The sequence below is a fragment of the Bombus affinis genome, unplaced genomic scaffold, assembly GCF_024516045.1.
Source record: "Bombus affinis isolate iyBomAffi1 unplaced genomic scaffold, iyBomAffi1.2 ctg00000679.1, whole genome shotgun sequence".
NCBI classification, from domain to species: Eukaryota; Metazoa; Arthropoda; class Insecta; order Hymenoptera; family Apidae; genus Bombus; species Bombus affinis.
The window spans coordinates 1-23265 of record NW_026109275.1 but is presented as its reverse complement, the minus strand read 5'-3'; the positions used below and the strand labels follow the sequence as shown (position 1 = coordinate 23265).

General features: G+C 35.3%; 3 long non-coding RNA genes across 3 annotated transcripts in view; 1 reads left to right on the top strand and 2 right to left on the bottom strand.

Annotated features, from left to right (window-relative positions):
* LOC126928212 (uncharacterized) overlaps positions 1 to 18712 on the bottom strand; it is a 32235-nt gene extending 13523 nt beyond the window's left edge. The window contains exon 1 of the long non-coding RNA XR_007716443.1: positions 18523 to 18712. This is a non-coding gene — a long non-coding RNA (uncharacterized LOC126928212). The remainder of the gene's footprint in view (positions 1 to 18522) is intronic.
* Positions 8719 to 10170, top strand: LOC126928214 (uncharacterized). Its single transcript, XR_007716445.1, has 2 exons — positions 8719 to 9664; positions 9774 to 10170. It is a non-coding gene; the product is annotated as an uncharacterized LOC126928214 (long non-coding RNA).
* Positions 18713 to 21529: 2817 nt separating the features above from the next.
* Positions 21530 to 23265, bottom strand: LOC126928216 (uncharacterized). The gene is made up of 2 exons (XR_007716447.1): positions 23196 to 23265; positions 21530 to 22916 (listed from the first exon to the last, which is right to left on the bottom strand). It is a non-coding gene; the product is annotated as an uncharacterized LOC126928216 (long non-coding RNA).

Below are 23265 nucleotides of genomic sequence, written 5' to 3'. Positions count from 1 at the left end.
TTTCCTACGTCCTTGGTCTTTGGGACTCTTTGCCCAGGTAACTGCATTGCTTCTGGGTACGTCTCACCGTTCGGGTCTCTCGAGCTTTCGGTGTCAGTTGTTACCGTTGAAGGAAGAGAAGCTAGTGACGGATATTATCGGATAAATCGTTTATTCTGGAAAAGTTCGAGTAAGTTCGTTCTGTTTGAATAAATCAAGACATAGATCAATTTTTATCGTATCATCGTGATTCGCCATGTCGTACGTTTGGTTTCGGGATACCATATGTTTTTAATTTGGTACTTTTAATTTGACATTTTACGCCTATAATCGTGACAGGAAGATACTTTCAGTGAATTATAAATATTTTAAATTATAAATTATAAATATTTGTTATAAATTACAATCATACTACGGGGAAAAGTGAAACATATGTTTTCTTGTGGAACGATTCATGTGATAGTAAATTATTCGAAGCATAATAATGCAATTATTTCTGTGTTATTGCTTTATCGAAGCATAATAAAGCATTAAACATCTATACGGTAACATTTACGGACGAATATTGGGGTAATATTATCGCGTCGCTTTAATCTGGCATTTAATGCTTTGATTGCGGTCTTTGAAATGGCATCACAGATGCTGGTATAATATCACACGAAAAAGGAAGGACCACCAAGTGCACCAGTGCGTTGCAGCCATCGGGGGTGGCTTTGACGCCGGTGCCGAGGAGAGGCGCAGAACGTGTTCGATCGACCCGCGAACGCAGCCCGTGCTCGTACTGCGACAGAGTTCGTTTCAGTTAGTCTCAGTCGCTGTTTGCCCGTCGACAGCGTATAGTCGCGCCGGCCAACGATTATTTTTTTCTTTTTTTGTTTCTCGATAATTCTCTCGCAACGTTCTATACGTACACGTTCTATACGTACACCATCAGTTTATCGCGTGATCATTGTTCCCGCTTCCCCTACCTTTTGTCACGTCCTTCAAAGAAGATTTCCCTTCAGTTTTTTGTTGTTTGGGGAAAATTCATCGCTCGGACACATGGATTTATCGACACGACGGTTTATCGAGGCATCAGCGTGATGTACTTTTCAAGTTTCATATTTTCTCTATGATACTTTCTAAGGAGAATTTAGAATTCGAAAGATATCAATTTCCAGGAAATATAGGTCTTTATGAGACCATCGATAGGTTTGAATTTAATTAACTCTCTTATAATTGGTATTTCAATTTTTTAATTCCTTAAATTTAGCTTTCTTTAGACGATATAACGCGGGCATTTTATGATATATCCAATATATTCGTATATATTTTACTTTATACATTCGATAAATTTCCTTGGTTGGCCGGCCTGCAACCCACATACGGCACTTAATAAAAATTTGTTTCGTTAGAGGTCGGTGTTTGTTCATCTTCGTCATAAAAATGTCATGACGTCATATCATATCACAAGGGTTCTTCTGAAAGCTAGATATTCGATAACAAGATTAATGGTCTTCGGTAGCTTGCAATGTCAAGCTTTGAACTGGCGGGATCGCCTTGCTGTCAAATCGCCATTCAGCAGCGACCATATTCTTTAACTACGTTCAAGACGTATATCACGCTACAGGAACCATCAAAGGAGGATAATTGCAAGTTAGTTGCCCCTTAGAAACGAGACAGTTGGTTGTTACTTGTTATCCGTAGTTGGTAGTTGTTCTCCTTAGTCGCCACATATTATAAAGACGACATTCATAGTCACCAGTTGCCTTCGCTAATAGTTTCTTGTTGTCTGTAGTTAGTTCTCGTCATCGCTATGTATTCCATCAACCACGTAAAATTTAACATATAGGATTTTATTCTTTTTTATTCTTTCTGTAGGAAGATTCTTTAAGTAATATGAATTTAAGTAACTATTTTATGATACAATAAAGTGGAAAAACGATTATTTTACGTAACGTAATGTTTTAAAGAACATTGAATTTAAAGGATTCAGATAGATATCTTAAACGTAATTAAACCCTCCATATCGTAACAAATTAAAAGAAATTGCGCAAGAAAGTACAAATACATTTAATGCATAAAACATATATTTAAAATCCAAATGTAGGCGTTGACGCGTGCGTGCTACATGTTCGAAACGTTCGTTACATCCGCGATAAAATTTGTAACGACGAAGAAGCTTAACATATGGTGTGCTTCAAGACGATAGTAAAAAGTGTTGGCGGATTTTTCGAAATTTCTTCCATTCTTAATAAAAATATATTGTATAAATATAGTAAGATTTTTCAAATTTAAATAGTTATAATGATTTGAAACTTTACAATCGTACGGTTCTGTTTTATCCTTTGAATATACCTGTCATTTTCATATCTCCTTTTAACTAAACTAAATATTTGGAAATCCTATAATTTGTACACTTCTATTTGTGAATAAGATCGATGAAATTAACGCGTAACTATGCTTTCAATAATGGCTTCGATGTATTGCTCACCATTATGGCGGATTAACGTCTCTAAGTGATCGACCTTAATCACTAAATGGCAGCCGCGATTCAGTGGTAGAGCCTTACACATGACGGACATTGCAAGCGCTTGTAAGACGTCTATCGTGAAACGTTTCCAATAGCATCGATTACGACGACGGTGAAATCCGAATAGAAATATATATCGCGTATCGCTTCAGTCTGACATGTCTTAAAATAGAATCACAATTTTTCGTTCTTAAATAAAAAAAAAAAAAAAAAATAAGAAAAAAGAAAAAAAAGTCTATAAAAATTATATGCAAATAAAATAGATAAATGGATAAATGGTTGTACAAATTTATAAAACAGATATTACAAATATACGTAAATAAATTATATATTTATAAGTTGTTTGTTTAAATATCTGTTTGTTTAAATAAATAAAAGGGATATTTACGACTTACAATGAACGTAGTCCTGTTTTTAGTTTTAAACAAAGCAAAAACGGATAACAACTTTTTAAAATGTAAAACTCAACGCAACAGTGGTTTGTTTTAATTAATCAATAACGTTCAAAGTTAATTAATTTAGAGTGGTTTGTACATTTTGTATGCTCGCCGTATTTTAACGTTTGATGTGTAACGTTTGATGTAGTACTTGATGCCCGAAAAATCGAAAAATAATTAAATTTGATCGTTTCGTCGAATTTACAAGTGTGTATATTCGTGTGAAATCCTATGTGCTTGTGTATGCTGATGTGAAAGGCGGTAATATATTTTTCTTTTTTCGATTATTGTTGTCAACTTTTGTGTGGAATAAATCAATTCCGTGAATAGAAGTGCAATCAATACAGCTTACTATGAAATGATAGCACAACAACAGTACATATCGCCATTGACGTCAGCTTCACAAAATTTCTCGAGTATCGAGGTCGTCCATTTGGGTTAAGAATTTATTTCCAAAATGCCACAAGCACGAATATCTTATGGAAATCCACTGTATTTCCACTGTAATTTTTAATAATCAGATTCCATATTGTATGCTACGATTCGAGGAAAATCCGCAGCTAATTATTATCTTTGCTGCCTTTAAATACCATAAATAGTCGTCCGTAAATTTTAAAAGATTTTCTGTGCCATACTTATATTGTGTATTTTAGTCTTAAGGTGCGGGTCGTGTTCAATTAATCGAAAGTGATGAAACTGTAATGGGTCACGATAGTCAAATATTAAAAATGGTCTCGTTGGCTACATTTAAAATCTTTACGAGATATATATGCATAGTACGTTGCTACTAGCAACGGGTAGCGATGAGCAATAGAGAACAGTACCTTCCTTATCTCGTCGTGATTATGTACATACCAGTAATGCACAGTACTCGTACTGAATATCTTACAACATCTACATAGATTTTCAGATTTGTTTCGAATATTACCAGCATAACCATGATAGTAGAATTCTGTTACAGTATTAATTCTATAGTGCCGTTATGCATAATACAGCCCTAAAATGTTTCTACAAATATACGAATATTTTCGTCAGCTACTATATTCCAACCATGGCTTATTATGAAAGGAAATATATAACGAAATTACTTGTTTTTTTAGACTAAATTAGTTTAATTTGAATAATTTTAGTAATTGTGTAGGATCGAACAACAACTTATCATTAGCTTCACTCGAGACTTGATTGCACGTAGCAACGTAATTGCGTTGGAACTGAGGGTAGAAAACAATGTCAACCGTTAGACGCGTCTGTCTGGCGAATGTGTAACGCGTGAATAATAGATGGCGGCAATCACGTGAACCCTACTTATAGCTGTTTCGGCTTATATCGTAGCATTCAACCTAGGGTAAAACGATAGGGATCATTAGAAGTTGAAAGGCCGGCTGATCAGCCTCATTTTGTTCCATTTTTTAATCAAGCGATGAATCGACAAATTGTACAGATTTCGATGGTTATCACAGTTCTCTGGGAATTTTCAAGCGCGGTTCGTCGAATTTAGTCGGATTGGCTACAGACTCTTTTACGAGCAGCTTGAAACTCGATCTAGTTTCGAGAAAATGAAAAATTCGTTTTATCTCTTTGCTTCCCTGTTCCTTCCTTCCTCTTTTTTTTTGCTTTTTACATTGCGTTAAGACCGGCTAAATAATATTGATTGCCATGGACGTTGGCTGGTTCAAAATCACTGACATCGACGATAACAAAAGTAAGTTTGATGATCATTTATCTGAGCCGGTGTTATTCGACTTGAGCTCTGCACATTTGTTAATATTATTCTAGTAGGGATGAGATACTACAAATTTTAAATAACTTCGATTAAAATTATATTATAAAAATTATATTACATTAACGTTTAGAAGTCAATAAAGTGGAAAGAATTACGCGAGATAATGTAAATATAAATTACATTACAAGGAAACAATACGGCTAGGTAATTTGAAACATTCTGGCTAAAATTGCATTCTTTCAAAGTTAGGACGTACAGTATTTACAAAGCAGATTAAGTATCAAATGGGGTACTTAAGAAAATTCATGTTATCATTCTTTAGTAAACATTTTCAGGTTATAGCCTTCTGCAAAAGCTGCTTTTCGTTACGTTAACGTATTCATTATTAATATTAATCATATTGTTCTTATCTCCTAGGGGCATAACAATCCATTTTTATATTGTGTTAAAGCTAAATTTCTATTATATTTTCGCAAAATTTTCTTTCGTTTTATAGAGAAATGATAGATACACAGCATTTTTTGTTTTATGTTATTTTATATTAAATTGGAGAAAGGTGGATCGCACATAATTGAATAAAATAATATAATGCAAAAAATATCGTACATCTATCATTTCTTTATAAACCGAAAGAAACTTTTGGAACAACCTAATATTTCTCTCCAACGACACTTCTACGATGTTAAAATATTTGATAAAAATATTTGATAAAAATATTAAGAAATTCTAATATTGATTTAAACGTATCGATTTATTTACTTTTCGCTGCCAGAAATTGTTAATTATGATTTCCACTTGAAAGCGTATTTCATATTATGAGGATAAATGATCAAATTCATCTCTAATATACACGTTAGAGAGTCATTTATAGCTGCAATCCTGTTTACCGCTCATATTCCTGGAACTCGATAATTCACTAGGCGATTGCTTTAACCGTGCAGAATACATCCATAAATAATTAATCGCCATTAATATTCCATCGACTTTTGAAAATCCCTGATGTGATCTATTTCACGTGATGAGAATACGTGTAAAGTGAGGTTATTGCTTGATTATCTTTAGTCGAATAAATCGAGTGATTCAAATTATAATGCGGAAGAAAGTCAAAACTATGTATATTATTTTTTTCAATTTTTATGTATCATTTGACGGAAGGAAATTTCGTAAGTAAGGTTCACCTTCTTTAATGTCAATGATTTTGACATATGTTATTAAGCTCCAAATTCTAAGCAATCTTCTATATATATATATATATATATATGTAGTATCTTAATGGGTCTTAGAGGAAAGGACAAGTAATGATGTTTTGATTTAATAAATAATGTTCGAAGCAACGAAATGATTACGATGCTGTCGTACGTCTTATTCTCATAGACGGCTTCCGACTTCCCGATTCACACTCTTCCGCTTCTACACTCGCTCGCTCTCGCTTCTCAAGTCACACTCTGCACACCTTTTGCATCCGTCTTCTCCGGCTTCTCAACTAACACTGCCTTTAGCGTCTCTTTGTCTTTTCCCGTCCTATCGGACACGTGTCCCGAAACGCCCGTGGCCAGAGTCACGCAGGCCCTTTCCACGAAACTATCCACTTAAAAAGAACCGACGACACATTGATGTACCCGACGATGCCGCGGCTCTCGCGGCATTGTTTATGGTTCGGCAGATATCTTAGGCCTTTTGTCCACGATACTACATATATAACATACGTATAATAGCCAAAGTTCAACTGCCAAGTATACGCAAAGCTTTTATTTTCAATTTATGCGACACCACTATGTTTCATGAATTTATTTGCTAACGGTATTGAAACAAATAACAAGCAGAGGACGAACTATCCGTGAACTGTTTTGCCAACGAGTACGCTTCCAATATTTTCTGTTTGAGAAAACACACTTGTTGCTGTTGCAACTCCAAATATTTTTACAGCCGACGTTTTTGCCATGAATCATCGGCTAACATATAAAATAGAGAAAAGCCATAGTTGATTGTAATGGAAATTTAGAAAACCTGAAACTCGATATAGAAGGGAAAAATAAAGGAAAGGAAGGGAGAGATAATTGGAAGCTTGGGGCCAGGTTTAATTCACTGAAACCGGGCTGCTTGTGTCATCACGAAACAGAATTGCCAGTACGTCATTTCTGTGCTCCCGTCCTCGTAAAAACGGTTTCACTCGTTAAGAAAAAACGAATAGGCGGTGAAGAGAGAAAAAAGCAGACAGAGAGCGCTTTTAAAAAGCTGACGAAGCGTGCGTTGCCACAACGAGACACACGGTGCTATTTGTCGTTTTAAATTGCGCCGCAACTTGTTTTTCAGATCTTTGCTAGAGACACGTGAAAACACGTTGGAAGTATATTTCTTGTTTTTGTGGAATTTAGCTGGAAAATAAAAAATAACGTAAAACATGTACTTACGACTTACAGAGTAATTGAATGTATACACTATAATAACCAGCGATTTAAGGCTTTAAAAGATCGAAAAAAAAGAAAAGAAAAGAAGAAAGATAATATGTTGTGGCAGTCTAACTCGATCTAAGGAAATAGAGGGGGTTGGGGGGGGGGCAAAGCTTGTTAATCTGGAAAGAATACAAGCATCAATTTCAAGCACTTATAGAGAATCAAGCGGGCTTGTTAAGGTCGTAAGTTGGACAATTATCCCGTGTTAGGTTCAATCAGCTTAGTCCTACACAAAATTGATCGAATCATGTGAAAACAAATGTATTCTGATTTTTGTCGCAGATATTTCTGGTCTACGCACTCCAGTGCCCACAAAGCAGTTATTGAAACAGCTGATTTTCGCCTATTCTAGAGCGACAACATCCCCTGATCTTTTACAACCATGAAGGACCTGTACTCGAAAATACTTGCAATTCTCATCTGCTTGCAGGTTATTTTCGTCACTTTCTTCCCGTCAGGGGCTGGTAAGTTGATACTGATTAATTATACCATCGAAATTCTATATAATGGCTACAAAAAATATTTGCATCATTACCCTCATTTCCTAACGAAGCGCGTTTTTTTACCAAGTTTTATATTTCATTTCATAGTATCAAATCTCTGTAGTTACACGAAAGTATTAAATGATAGGAAACTTGATATACACGAATTTAATTAATTAATAAGTTAGTCGATATACAGCCATTATTATTTCATGTGAAATATTACAACGTCAAAAACTTAACGTTCTTGTACGTACAGTATTAATCACAAATTGTAAGAATGTTTACTGATAAGCAAAATAGATAATATGGAAAACGCAGACCTATGGAAAGAGAATTCCTGACATTAGACAGGAATACGCGATTGCACGAAATATTTTATGGTATGTCTGACATGGAGAATATATGCGGCGAAGTACGAAAAATTCATCCTGAGATATGTATACGACCTACGCGGTACGGGACGTGTTATAAATGGTTTTCGCCACTCAGCCGTATTTGAATTTGTGAACACGATCGAACAAATGACGCGACAATTATTAATTGCCGTCTCTGCCTTAGTAACGATTCGCGTTGGAACGAGGTCGAATCGTTCCGATTCCACGCGCGATTAACAAATAATTACAGTGGACATCAATTACTTGGATGACCTTCGTCATTTCAGCTTAAAACGATTAATTTGATCAAACCAACCAATTATTTCAATTAATACAATCTGCACTTTAAATTCGCACGTCTTGTGTATACACACCGGGCCAGAGAAAAGTTTTCATTCGTTCGAGTAGAACCTTCGTAGTCCTTGAGGACGCGTGTCGCTTCTCGTGCACCTAAAGTTTCGCTCAAATTAACCGATTTATTTGAATTCGAGCGAGTGAAAACCTCTTTGTCACCGTGAGTTTGTTACTTAATTGATACTCTTAGATGCCCTTTGCTTTCAATCTCTTACATCCATTCTTAATTAGTCAAGTCGTTTGACTTTTGACAAGTATTTTGAAACCATTTTACTAACACGAACCTACTTTTTTACTTGAGATTATCCGCTATTTTTATTCAAATGTATATGTACGTATATACACTTTTGAATTTTAAACGAACCTTCTATTATACCTATATCCTTTAAGTGCCGTTTTAAGTTTCAAGAGACTTTAACTCGGATAGCTCGACTTGGAGTTCTAACGTATACTGTAAAGCACACTTGCGAAGTAAAACAGCAAACACGATATAAAAACTTTTTGCCCATGTAAGAAATCGAATAACCTATTTCAACGGTGCTTTAATCTCATCGATGAAGCATCGATGCAACGAAGGAGCATCGTGATAGCCGCAATGCGGATCCGTTGAACAAAAATTTCCTGGTACGGTCGTTTTCGTAATGTTATTAACCGTTTTAGTGTCGGATGTTTCAAGACTCCGTATCGGTTTGTGCTGTGCAGCGCGATAGCGCTTCGTTTATTTATTTGCGAGTAGTACCGATCGACGCGATCGCGCTGCCCTTTTTCATCCTGTTTTTTTCATCGAAATATACCGTTCGACGTGCTCGCGCTTCATTTCATCGGTTATACTGGAAGCGTTACAACAAACACTCAAAAGTTTGCGAAATATTTATGCTCTGCGTTTCGTTTGTGTGATAACATTCTATAATGCAGGATTTGGTTTTCCGATTCAAGAGGTAATTTTTTATATTGGTTTTTTTTTTTATTTGGTTTATGATTATTTGAAAAACGAGTAATTACGAGAGGAAACTCTGATATGACTCGCGACGAGCACGCTTGAGCGCGTTGCGAATTAATGATCGTGACCATACATCGTGGCACAATTTACCACGGTACGCGAATAGAGTGATCACGCTGCGTGGCGTTAAAACGGTTAGCGTAACTGCGCGTACGATTGTCGAGTGACAAAGATATTGACGCTGGTAATCGTTTTCAGTGCATTTAGGAGGAAACTGTACTGATTTCGAAGGACGATCTGTCTTACATGGACAGATGTATGTGCCGGGACCTTGGATTTGCATACACTGCATATGTTACAATTCGAAGTCAACATCTTGCGGGCGTCTCCGCTGTTCAATTCCTGCGGTAAGTATATGCTCATTCTAAGAGCAACCAGCTTAACACAACCATGAGAAACTAAAGTACACCGTTAACGCTTGCATGCTGGTCGTTAAAACACATGCTGCGCGAATAGGGTACACAGCGATTCATTTAACTCGCCTTGAATTAGTTTTAGAAAGACAAACATGGACAGGGATAATTTTTGTCACGAGTCGTTTAATTTATTCGTTCATTAGAACGAATTAATTTACACCTGCTGAGATCGCGATTAATGCGACAAATTCGAAATCTTGTTCCATATAAATATTTTTAAACAAGCACGTCGTAAGCTTTGTATATTTTTTAATCGCAACGAAACTGTTCAGAGAAATGCTGAAATTATTAATTATAAAAGGAGATTTCTACGCATCGTTGTAAAAGTGTCAGGGAAAATATTCGTGAAACAGTTACGTTGTTACAAGTTCTACAAGAAGAAATATCGAAAATCACGTTCCACTTATTCAGTTGCACGTGTAAAAGGTATCTTGCGTTCGCGCAAAAAATCTCTGAAGGATACATGCTTTATAATAATTGGAGTGTCGAAGTTGTTACACGGATCGGCGTACACGTACCTTTTAATGAAACTAGGTTACTCATTCGTTATTCGTTCCTAATTTTCAGCTTCACGATTTTTACGCAATAAAATTTTATACACCTGTTCGGTTTATAAATGATTCAATTCAAATTTAACAGAATTAAAGTTGAAATAATCATTTGTACTTCATTAAAAGGTTCTTTCAGCATCTCGTTTCAATATTTTTATTGGTAATATTTTGTTGATCGTTATATTTAAATGGAGTTTTTCAAAGGAGAGACATTTTAAGGTAGGAAATGGACATACATTTATAATAAGAATTCAGAAGAAAGAATATTTCATACAGAAAGAAATATTCCGTATGTATAAATAACTACGCTATGAATTTTATATGTATCGGATATTCCTTCTGGTTAATGTATCTGATGTTTTTTCACGCGAGATAGCGTATATTTGCATCTATATGTCTCTTCGTTTCTCAGTAGTAAAACTTAGCATTCATGCGGCTGATAAGTAGTTACGCACTGACAACGAGAAACATAAAATGAGTAAGAAGCATGAGACATTCTATAGGAAAAATAAACTTGTTTTTATCTTTCATTGCATATTCGTCAGAATATTGTTAATAAATATTTAAGTTAAGATTTCAGTTGAAATAAATACATAGGATTAGACATTTATTTATATATATATCTATGAACGCATTTGACATAAAATTTTGATAACGACTAAAATTATATATTCTGATATTAAATTAATTTAGTGAGAATAAAAAACTAATTTTTTTAAACAAGATTTTGTATAAAGTTATATTTATTAGGAAAAGTTCGTTCATCCCTTTATAATATGATAGGATTAGACTCATAGCTGTGTAAATCATTTCATGGAATAGTATATGTGTGCGTGTGTGTTCTAAGTTTTTACTATAAAAATGCTAAATGTACTAGGAGACGTTTTTAAAAATTCATACATTTTTCTTCATCAAACATATCAATCGTTATATTGAAAAGTTAATTATCTATTATTTGTTTCGAGCTGCACATTGATTGAGACATTCCTGTTGGTTATAATTGCGAATTTAACGCAACGAAGTTGTTTGAATCCCTTGTGAGCATGTAAATATATCGTCGAATTAATAGGTCAATTACTTGAGGTTGGAATTGAAAGAAAGAGAAAGGTGGAGGAGAAGTCTTGCGTTTGAATGCGGGACACTTTTAAAGCCCACAGTTCGCTGAAATTGCCAGAGAATTCAATTAAATGGCAAATTAAACCATTGAACTGAATCTGTTTCCAATCGCGAGCTTAGAAGTTCTATCCTTTGAATTTTTATATCAGTCAACTTTCTTTTTGTACGTACGGTAACGAATACAATTCATGAATTAATGAAGTATGTAATTGGATGAAAGTTCTTCTTCCTGGATTCAGTTTAGACTAAGAAAAATTATATAATAACGAAATTATCAACTTAAAATTGATAGAGTGTATAGTTTTTTTTCTTTTTTTTTTTTTTTGCGTGAGGAGGGGAAAATGCTGTTACGCATACCCAGTGATCCGCATCACTGGGTTATGTGGGACTCGGGCGGATGTTGTTGCCATACCCACTAAAAACCCCTCCTCCTTTTTCCTTTGCTTTGAGGACAGACAACCCCGGTAAAACCTGTCGGCAGTCATCAGGGTTGTCCTTTCATGCCCCGTTGTATCTTCTTCGTCGGGCAGCTATTCTGTATATTCAGTATTGCTCTCGTCATCTTCTCAGCTAGTTCAGAATACTGGGCTGATCTCCTTCTGTGGTTCTTTGTTGTCTTGTATCTCTGCCTTCACTGCTCCGCGTAGTTGTTGTTGCTCTCGTTCTCCTCCTTGCCTCCTTCAAGGCCTTCGCTGTCACCCTCCTGTGAGACATGACGGTCTTGCGAAATTGCCTGAATTTATCCCAGCTCTCGTTCTTGGCGGTCACCGTGGCGATCAGATTGTCCACGTCTATCTTCTCGCCAAGAGCGTTCTCCAGCTCAATCCTTCTGTCCGTTCACCTCGGGCACGTGAAGAGGGCGTGCTCTGCATCGTCGTTAGGGTCTCCACAGTCGAGACAGTTGCTGTCGCTGTTCTTGCCAATCCTCTTTCTATAGACACCGAAACTCCTGTAGAGGTGGCCGTGTGTGCGTTATATATTTATTGGACGTGCGTGATAGCTGTGGTAGTTGGGCCTGGTCCGCTGTAATTGTCACTGGGGGCTGTAGATGTCGCTGCCGTCGTCCGACACTAGTTAGTGTCGAGTGCCGCCACACTCCCATGCCCGGTTAACAGCTGCATGCTGTGATGATCGATGTCCATCTTCTTTTTGGTAAATAGCAGCGCACTCGGTATTAATTTCCTTGCGCCTCCAGTTCCCCCTTCAGCTCGTTGCCGTCATCCGCGCCGATCTTGGTCTTATGGATCTTGTTCCACTCGTAAGTCTCTCCGAGCATCTTTATCTTTATGTAGATCGGGAGATTTCCGGTCAACACGCAAAGTGCCGCGTGGGAGACGGTACGATATGCCGTCGTTGTTATGCACAGGGCCGTTCGTTGTGCCCGTTTCAGCTTCTTCCTGTTCTTATCGGTATTCGCTAAGCTAATTCTTCTTTCTGAACCCATACTGCCTCCGATGGAACGGGTCCGTTCCGATGCATCTCTCGATGATCTTCTTAAAGCATTTTTCCCAGATCTTGCTCATGGCTGGGAGTATGCTTATCGGCCGGTACGCGTTAGGGAGACTGGGATCCTTTCCCGGCTTCCTTAGCAGTATTACTCTGGCCGTCTTCCAGCAGTCTGGTTCCAGCTTGCTTCCAGCTCCTGCTTCCAGCAGTCCAGGAGTCTTCCATCGACTCCTGCAGCCTTCTTGGTGTTCATTCTTCCGGCGGCATCGACGACATCGCCTTCGCCGATGACGACGCTGAAGCTGATGTCTCCTTCTTCTTCGGTCTCTGCCTCTTCGCGGCCCTCGTAATGGGAGGGTCCGTGTCCCATGGTGAATAGCCTCTGTAGGACTGCTTCCACCATGTCGATCGGCATGTCGTTGGTTGGTTTCTTGCTTTTGCATCTCTTCATGACTGTGCGATAGGGTTTGCCTTCTTGCTTTCCTGTATGGATGGAAACGCGTTCGAAAAGTAGAACGGAGTAATTAGCGATGCACGATCCCAGGCTGGTGAATATTTTTCCATCGGGAAAAGTCAGGTCGAGCGATACAAGATTTATATGCTCGTTATTTCAACGTCTGTTACGCGATAGAAAATGAACATAAATGAATAATAAATATATTACAGCCATAAAGATTGCTTGATGTACGCCACCGTTTTTCCCCTATTTCTCCGATACAATTTTCCTTTTTTTTTCTTTGCCAAACACTTTACTAATCGGTACGTATTCGAATTATCCTCAATTATTCTCGGTTGTTTCCGTTTCCTTTGGATTTACATAAGTACTCGTTTGATGTACGTGCAGAGTGAGATAATAACTATTAACAGCTATAAAATAAGAAGCGAAAATACGTTGAAACTCGACTTCTAGATTCGCGAGACTTTGCAGAGCTTCGAAACTCTCGTGTTTCAAACCTAATAAAAAGTTGTAGAGGGAGAATTACATTGCGAGATCTGTTAAGGAAAATCGTATCGTTGTAATAGGATTATTTCAGCGAGGGAAATTCCGTGTTGCGTGTAACGCGTTGCAAAGCCATGAGCTTTCTTTCGGGTTAATATACATAATCGCCTTATCGAACTTTCCATCTAAATCGTTGCGCTCACACGTGAATTTTGCATTTCAATCTTCTTACTTGCAGTCCAGTCCAGTTTAGTGTGACTAAGCTAAATGTTTCAGCCCTTCCAGGTAGAATATGTTTTATAGAGAGACGTACAACTCTATGAAGGGGAGATCAATAAATTGGGTTATCTTTAAATCACTGACAATTATTTCATCGACACGATTTCACCGACAGCGAATCCACCGGCAATGTCTATCAAAGTTTATGTACCGATACACCGAGTGAAATCACCCACAATCATTTCACCAATATTCTCCTTTGTCGATAATTATCATGTTTGCCACTACATGTTATCGTTGATTATATGTCTTTATTTACACATTCGTTTACGCGCATAACGAGATAAACGAAGAAACGAAAATGATATGTTGTCATGATGTATTGTTAAATTACTAATTAACACGAGTTATATATCTACCTACATGAAAGCTTCTAAATATCAATTATAATTCATGAAAGCACACAAGCTATTTTGCTATACACAAATGGAATTATAAGGAAATGTTACGTGCTAATGATTTAACGAAATTTATTCTTCTGTACATTTGACATTTCTGTATTATTACTTGTGTACTTTCTGCTCTTGTTTACGTCATCGGAAGTAAAATTACGTTAAGCGAATCAGCTAATCTATTTGAGCGATTCAATGGCTCGGTCTTCTCTTATGCGACTACCAAGTAGAAGATAAGTTCTTGGTTATATAACATTTTATAACATCCAAATTAACTTTTTTTTTCTTTTTCGTTTTCTTTTTCTTTCTCTTTTTCTTTTTTTTTCCTTTTTCTTTTTCTTTTTCTTCCTTTCTCTTTTTCTTTTTTTTTTCCTTTTTCTTTTTCTTTTTTTCTTTACGTGGGGGAAATCCGCTCGGACACGAAACCACTTCTTAAGTGGCGTGGTAGTGAACATCGAAATTAACTGGGGCACTAATTAGCTGAATTACATTGGTAATTTTCTATAATTTATTACTCGAATATGGTAATTTTTTCTTAAAAAGTTTGCTTTTTCTACAATTATTTTACTACAAAACCCATCAAAAACATGATGTATGTATATATACCCTCAAATATTATCGGTTTATTCTCAAGCTATAGTTCAATTTCGGAAATTGCCAATTAAAATCATAGAAAAAAAAAAAAAAAAACACAGAAAGTTCGTTAAAATATGCGATTTTCCAATCAAGATATAGAATTTATTCGAGTAATATAGATTACAGTAGCGATGGTGACGGCAACGATGAATGGACTGATTCTTCGTGCGAAAATAAATTGGAAGCGCAGAACGATGCATTGTTTCAGGGAATATCGATTTTCAAGCATGGTTTTAAAGTACGTGTGCGCGTGACTAGGTTTGTTAATTAATGCCGCTCCCAGGTTTTCAATATATAAATGTGACACCTACATATCTTTAAGCTTAAAACAATTGGACTAACAATTTCATTAAATTTAAATGAATATTTATCTTTTTAAACGCAACAATATTTTTAATGACAACTTCACGTGTAAATCAAGTGCATACATATTCGATCGTTCTTGAAAACCTGATTCTCTGCGAAGAGAAAAAATCCTTGAATAAAGATTTGATCTACGTTTTATATGCTACGTTTTACATCCACCTCTTTTCAGATATACCTCTCTATTTAAAATCATAGATCGTCACACTCTATAGGTATTTCCTTGAAAAGGTTAAAGTCGTTCTGTATAAAAGCTAATTCAAAGGGGAAGGAAATTCTGCGAAAAATTCTTTCAGATTTCCCTATGTTTGAGCTCGAATCAAAGCAATCCTGTATAATAGGATAGGATGATAGGATGATTCTGTATTATTCCTTGTGTACTTTCTGTTCCTGTTATTTACAATAGGATGATTATGCGTTTAACTTCTCATAGAATCTCTCTGATTCCGTATGATATCGTCAGTGTTTTTGAAATATGTTATTGATGTCGTAACGTCAACCGTTTCCAGTGCAAATTCAATTTCGAATCGCAATTTCCATGTTTGCGTGGCAAAAGCGTAAAATCGATAACGCACGCAAACATGTCTTCTTTGCTAATGGCGTACTATAAATATAAATATTTGAATAAATATTGCGAATTTCATATTGCTAAAAGATTTATACTATTTGTTCGTAAATAATCGTCGGATCTATATTTAAGTGGAAACTGCTGCATTAGATCTCTTTTCTTACTTAAAATTATTTGGATTGGTAACTTGGATGTAACATGTAATTTATTCTTCTTTTATAAATAGTGTACAGAAGATACCAATTCAGAGAAATGGAAGGAAAGTCTAAAAGCAAAGAAAATCTACAGGAAGATAAAACGTTCGAGCCTTGCCAGGCTATATAAGATGCTAAGTAATCTTCCTAGTCCTGCAGTTCTTTCTATTTCGATCAATAATTATTGGTATATGTTAGGAATGCAATTAGAATTTTTGTCCTCAAGCAAAGTATAATTTCAATTTTGTATGTAAACCAAAATATTAAATATCAAATAACCATCAAATAAAATTATATTGTATGGACTACTGTTTCTTTAAATATTTGAATATTTGGTAAATATTGTTTATTTAAATATTTTAAATTGCATGGAAAAAAAATGATGCAAATAAATCATAGGGCATTTTAACTAAAGAGACCAATATCTATTTAACTGTGATTAAATCGTCACCGTTTAACGCTCTATCTCTTTTATTAACTGTGCCTTGTTAAACTACAGAAGATTACAGAGGATGCGTTTTTTTGATAAACAAACGTTCTGACAAATACGGCAGCAAAATCAGATATATAGATTCTTACAACAGCAGTTATATTCTATGAATTCCGTTTTTCAGAAGCTTTATTTGTGAAACGACAATTCGCCAGAGTACGGATTCACTGTAGTTATAGCTGTAGGATCTCTATCTAGTTGACAGATCTGCTTTACGTAAAGAATTCCTGTCTCTTGTTCTACCTTATCGCGATTCTTTCCTCACCTTATACGCTTTGTCGAGGAAAGTAATATCGCTACATATCTCGGCTCCGGTTACAATAATTAGTTTCCGCCTAAACTGTTAGAACCACGTAGCACGCACTCTACTCTCGTTTTTTAAACATTCAGGCCATCTGATCGCATGCGACGAGTTTTATGTTAATCCCGACCAATTACAATATCTTTCTCTCGTTTACAAGGGACGACGAGACTGGCAGTTGCGTGCTTTCCAAAGCAAAAGCCGCGATATCTGCATGATAACCTAACGTCAACCGATTTTGTTGTACTATTCTTAAGTGGACTTCGTTTGTACCACTTTCGTAACAAAAATAGAATATCTAGAACACAGCATTCCGTTATGCGATATTGTCAATTTCTAACATCTGAAACATCAGAGATAATTTTTTCCCTACAGTTGTAAATTTGTGTGAAAAATTACGAACGTAAAGGTGTTTGGCGCATGTACAGTTCCCCCCTCCCCCTCCCCCCTCCAACCTTCATTTGCGTAGACATGCTAGAAAGATCCACTTTTCGACGGTGAAACCGTTAGTATTAGTATTAGTGTTATAATATATTTGACTAATGGTTCTCAAATACTAGTTTTGCTAAAGCAATGGTGGAATTGGAGCAATTCCTTCTTCTTTCATTCTTTGAATAACCTGAATTTTCAAATAGTCTAGTGACGATTGATCCGTACAATTAATCGATTTCTTTTTATTACAGAAGTGCAAGAAGTTCCGGTATGAACGCAGATGTTGCAACATCGAATGCCTAAACCCCACAGAAGATCCGATCGAATTTAATGTCACTACCGTCGATGACTCACCCAGAAATGGTTCACTTCAGAACCATAGTCCCATATCTGGAAGCGTCAATCACTATGTGTCACATAGTCATATGTGGACGCTGAGCTTATTGATGGTAATTGTAATATTTTAATTTTTTTTATTCTATATTTTGAAATACTTTGAAATTACTTACTTGCGAATTACTTTGAAAAGTAATTCGCAACGTAATATAAAATAATACTACTGATTTGTGTCTCTTTCAGAATTTTTTCTTAATCTCTTGTTTTTTTCCAGTGCAATCCCTTTTATCGGAAGTTACTTGATTGCTTTATTTCCTATTAGGTGGTGACCTGCTGCTTTCTTGGGGTTTAGGCGACTGATTGCTTCTATGATCTCTGCACAAGTGAAGGGTTCAATAGGAGGGGACATTTATGTTACTATCACGGGGGAATGATCAGAGGAGAGATCAGCCGAGGAATCCAGCTATGAATCTATTGCCCAGGGTGTCCAGGAAGTTGTCAAAGTTGTTAATTGTTATCTGTGTTAGCGTAGTGAATAAACACATTGATGTTCGGTGTTTCAATTATCAGAATTATAATCGATGTTAAATGTATAGAGTGTGAAAAAATTATTTGTTATAGCTGTGGAAGATGGAGATCTGTTAGAGAAAATGGATCATGAAATTGATCTTGAGTATAATTTTCAGACAAAATTTTTTATTGCATCATAAAGTACTCATCACGAGAAACGAAAGTTTCAGAAAACCCATTTTTTTTTTCTTTTTTTTTTTTTGGTTCTATGTATCCAAGGTCGAGAATAAACTATGTGCACGTTTCTTGTATTCGTTTCTTGTATTTTTATGAGGAATTCAGTCTTTTTACGCCACAAGAGTCTCAACGTTTTCGTTTTCACGCCTACGTTACGCTCGTTAAACACGTTCCAACAAGACCATGAATAAGGGTAACAGCTTTAATGTTTTCACATGTGTTAATTTATTATTTTAGACCTTAAATATTTTATTTATAAAATCTTTATTTAAACAAGTTACCATTGTCGCTACAATAAATCAATGAATGAAATCAGTTTAAATTTAAAATATCATTTCATAATTTCTCGTCACTTGTATCTAAAAACAACAAAAAAACGGTGTACCCACATCGTGCGTAGACGGGAAATTAAAACAGTGGAGCTTAATTGAAACACTGATCATATTCCGCGATTGTAAAACAATAATAGAAAATCGTGTTTCTTTCGAAGGGTATGAAATTGTCAGGAGATTATGCCATAAATGAAATTGGAAACTGGCTGGTCAAAGGTATTAAACTCAATTAAACTGAACTGTGTTATATTGTACAAAGGCTAGAGAACTGCTACCAAATATCTGCTAGTTTAAAGGTGTCCCTTATAAATTATAATTATATTTCAAATTCAATCTCCTAATAATAAGTAAATTAATATTTTACCTAAAATCTGTGATATAGATAACAAAAATAAATTCTTTACATTATTCGTTAGTTTGCAATATAATTAGAATATTCTTTATTTTTATTTTCTGGTGTCTTTGTTATTCTTAAAAGATAAACTGCTTATTTACAAATTTAACACTGCATATGCTATTAATAGATCATTTTATATTTAATTTTGCAACCTTCAGTCATTGTTAAAACTTGTTGACAATACTGTCGGTTAATAGAAATTTCTAAAATCCCCTTGTTTCTATTCGATTAAAGGGTATATTGCAGAAACTATGTTAGCTACAGTGTTAGCTACAAATCACCTGTGTCACTCCGTTAAACTTATACACAATAGTATTGTTTCTTGTTTTCATTTAAAATAAAATATGTTATTGTAGGAATGAAGCAGAATGTTCAAATAATTGAAACAACTTTTTGTCCTATAACTAGTGCCTTTCATTTTAAAAATTAAAAAATTTTTAATCAACGATATTTGGAAGTTTCGATCTAAAATGACCAGGAATTGAAACAGAAAATATTTTGATGCCAATAAATACATATTCTTCACACATAAAACAAATATGAAAACAAAAATCGATGTATATGAATGAATTTTGAAATGGGGAGGAATTATATGATTATACCCATTCTCTGTTGCGTTTAATTGTTTCAATTGATGTCTCATGAGAATTTTCATCGAATTTTTTAGAGATCCTGGCTGTAAGGTCTTTTTAAAATTATAAGAACAGATTCAAACTATAACATTTGAAAACTTGTGCTTACAAAACTTACTTGTTTCTCATAATTATTTAAATGAATCTATTCGGCATTTTGAGTGACCGTCCCTTTATGGCTCGGACGGCACCTCTCCTTCCTTTGGGAAATTCCGAATTATCTGTCCTCCCCGAGCTGCAAACCTGATGACTTAGACAGTAGGGAAAAACATCAGGGAAAACCTCTGGCTAGAAAAGTACGATAGACGAACAAAATTTAACGGCTGATGGGGAGTATCAACAACATACAAGGACAATCATCAACAAAGTGTCGTACCGTGCGGGTGAAATACTGGAGTTTCAATAAGATCTTATAACCATCGAGTTCAGAACATCAAACTTTGTTTGCATAAAGCAAGTGTAAACAAAGTGTCAAATTACACTAACACTCGATCTATTAAATCCGTTCCACCTTGAGCGTTAATTCATTCGAGGTTCGTGGTATCGATCGATCGGTCGGACGTGCCCGCTGGCTCTTTAGTTGATGATTTGTAACAGAATCCTTGCATTAACACAGATTCTCAGAACACACAACTTCACCCAGCAGATATCGATTACAGTCAGTTGTCACTAACAATGCTTTTATCAACAATTTCTTTACCTGTTGATCCTCTGGAAGTTTTAACTATATTATATTCTCTAGGAACAGTAAGATTTTAATGATATAACTTTACTAATGAGATCTTAATGTCATAAACGGTATCGAAACTTCTTAATTAATGTCGTTATCGAAGAAGAGACTCGTAATCTTCTCAAACGAAGAGCACTTGATGTTTACAAGTAGAACTCGATATCTTAGTTTCTTAAAATGTGTTTCTGTGTTTACTTTCTAAATGTAAACTTTATTCAAAACGAGCCGTTCATTCGTTACAGGCCGTTAATAAAATTGCACTTTGCACAAAGGAATTGCCGTTAATAATTTAAGATTCTCTGCTCGTCGTACAGGGTATATATCGTAATTATTCACGACGATCGTAACGTTTAAGTCCAATTCGAGCTTAAAATCCCACGTGAGCTATACTACCACAATAGCCTGAATTTCTATTTGTTCGTTTACTGCCTGTTCGTACTCGGAGCATCCGTTGTAAATTACAGCAAAATCTTCTAATGTGTTCCAGAATATGTCTTCATGGAATTTTAATAATTTATTAAATCTATAGATAACAAATGTAAAACTTACTAATTTATAATTAATATAAAATAAGAGAGCACGAAACTTCCTATTTTATGGACATATTAAATATTTGTAAAAAATTCTGTATCATTAGTATCACTTTAATTACTTTAAAGGATATAATCCCATAAAGCCGTGACCCCTGAAAGAATCGATGTTCACGCGTGACAAATTGGCGTCGTATGAAAGTTCCGGTATGAACGTTACTAGAGCTGATACCAGCTAGGGGCACAGGTATATGTTCTGGGTTCATTATATATTTATAAAGGGCTGCCGACTCAACGAGTGGTCCGGGTAAATTTAAATTGTAAATAGACAGAGATTTCAAGTAAAAGCCTGGATAAGAGCGGATATGGTATGAGAGTCTGTGGTGGAAAGAGGAACAGGCTGCTTTTATTTGTAAAGTTTGAATTTCCTCGATATCGAAGGTGTTTAAGCCGCAAGTGTGTTTCATGTTAATCGTTCGTGTTAATTCATTCGAGACCGAGATTTTATTGTAATACGATTCCTGGGTGTCAGTACGATCTGAATGTTTTGTTAGAATGATACTGTGCTTTTCTCTCTCTGGAATATTCTTTTCATATTTTAATTTTAAGTCGATGACAATCTTAAATTTTATGCCTCATGTTTTTAAAATATAAAATTATATACTATGTTATACTATAATATATTATGTACAGTTATATATATTATGCCTACTGATTGATATGAATTTCTTTCGGTCTCGAATGCGTTAAAACGGAGCGCAAAGAAGTCGAAATTACTTATTGTAATTGGTAAAACATCGTGAAAGGCAGACAGATACAAGAAAGAAGTTAAACTATAAATTATATTTGCGACATTGTTATGTTTTTGCTTTCTTTAAGCCTTTCATCAAGACAGCCGATCTATAAATATTAATCGACCAATTTCTCTAAGCTTGTAACTTCAAATTAATGTTTATATATATAAAGAGTTACGTATTAATCTATCTAAATATTTAAAAAGATGTTTAATGTTATAAATGATGGATATTAAAGATGTTCAAAAGAACGTAGTCTTCGCGTGTTCTTTATCATATCCCTGATCAAAGACATTCCAATATTATTACAATATCCAATTACATATTGATACACAAGATATACAGATTATTATTTATAACATTTTGGTTTTCTTAATTGAGTTATTCATTTAGTACAAATGATAAGTAATTAGTAATAAGTCATAAAAAAAAAAAAAAAAAAAAAAACGGTATTGTAGTAGAAATATTATAAGAAAACATTTTCTGTTTCAGTGTAGAGTTACTCCTTTTTATAGACAGTGTCGTACAAATCCGTACGTCTTTGAGAAAATGTAGGTATCTGAGCCCTTACTTCCTCAACAACTTTCAAATCTGAGAGAAAAGAAAAACATACGAAGTAATAAGTAATGCTTGCTAATAAATTCAACAAATACAGAGGGAGCCGGCAAAATCGATGAACCAACGAGACTAAAAGTTAATTACATCATGGATTTCTCGCTTTTAATGTTAAGCTGGAAATTACCGATATCGGTGACCACCATATTTTCCTGAGTTTCACAAATCATAAAGGATTTTCTCCCAGGGATTTGTCAACTGTGTATGTCCCCATGCGACATAACTTGCTGAAGGAACACGAGCCGGTGATATACAGGCGACGTATAATTGATTGTCATTCGCTCTGGAACGCTGAAGTAATGACCAGTGCAGTGGTCCAGTGGTCATATTGAATGCCGCCGGATATATCAGCATTTGGCAACCTAACACAGAGAAATGGGAAATACGAGACCACTGAATTTTAGTTAACTTTGTAGCTGCACAGTCCATATTCCATAATTTATGAATATGCGAGAACAGTCCTCTTGTCGTGCTTCTAATTCTTTTATTTATTTCATTTTCAGCGAATATACTGGTTTTTTAAATTAAGCTCCTTTTTATACAGAGTTACAGATTATATTGATTATATTTTATATAGAATATATTTAAGAAAGATAGTTACTTTCATGCTAGTTAAGTATTGTTCGATTAAGCTACTGTACCTTTGTTCCGATAAATGCGTGCCATTTCCTCGAATCTGATATCATAGCAAATGCCAATACCTATTTTGCA